Below are 653 nucleotides of genomic sequence, written 5' to 3'. Positions count from 1 at the left end.
GTTCAGTAGATGTTCAATAATTTTCATGCAAAAACATTCATTATCTCTTTCAACAGCAGGGTATTTCATAGATTTTGCAATGTTAAAAGTCACTTCTTGATCATTAACTCTCATAGTTAATTCTCCCTTTTGAACATCTATCATAGCTTTTATAGTAGCTAAAAAAGGTCTCCCTAAGATGATAGGTATTTCCTTATCTTCCTCCATACTTAACATAATGAAATCCATAGGAAAAATAAATTTATCAACTTTTACTAACACATCTTCTATAACTCCTTTAGGATAAATAACTGAACGATCTGCTAACTGAAGAGTTACAGAAGTAGGTGAGAATTCTCCAAATCCTAATTTTTTGAAGATTGATAGAAGCATAAGATTAATTCTTGCTCCCAAATCACGTAAAGCTCTTCCATAAAATTTTTCACCGATAGCACACGGTATAGTGAAACTGCATGGATCTTTTAATTTTTCAAGAAGTTTTTTCTGAATAATTACACTACACTCTTCGCTAAGAGCAACAACTTCAATATCAGTGAACTTACTTTTCTTGTTCAAAATATCTTTCATAAATTTCACATAATTGGGCATTTGCTCTAAAGCTTTTACGAAGGGAATATTTACCGTTAACTTCTTAAGAATTTCTAAAAACTTGG

This window comes from Phalaenopsis equestris, unplaced genomic scaffold, assembly GCF_001263595.1.
Source record: "Phalaenopsis equestris unplaced genomic scaffold, ASM126359v1 Scaffold235185, whole genome shotgun sequence".
NCBI classification, from domain to species: Eukaryota; Viridiplantae; Streptophyta; class Magnoliopsida; order Asparagales; family Orchidaceae; genus Phalaenopsis; species Phalaenopsis equestris.
Note: the sequence above shows the minus strand (reverse complement) of the source record.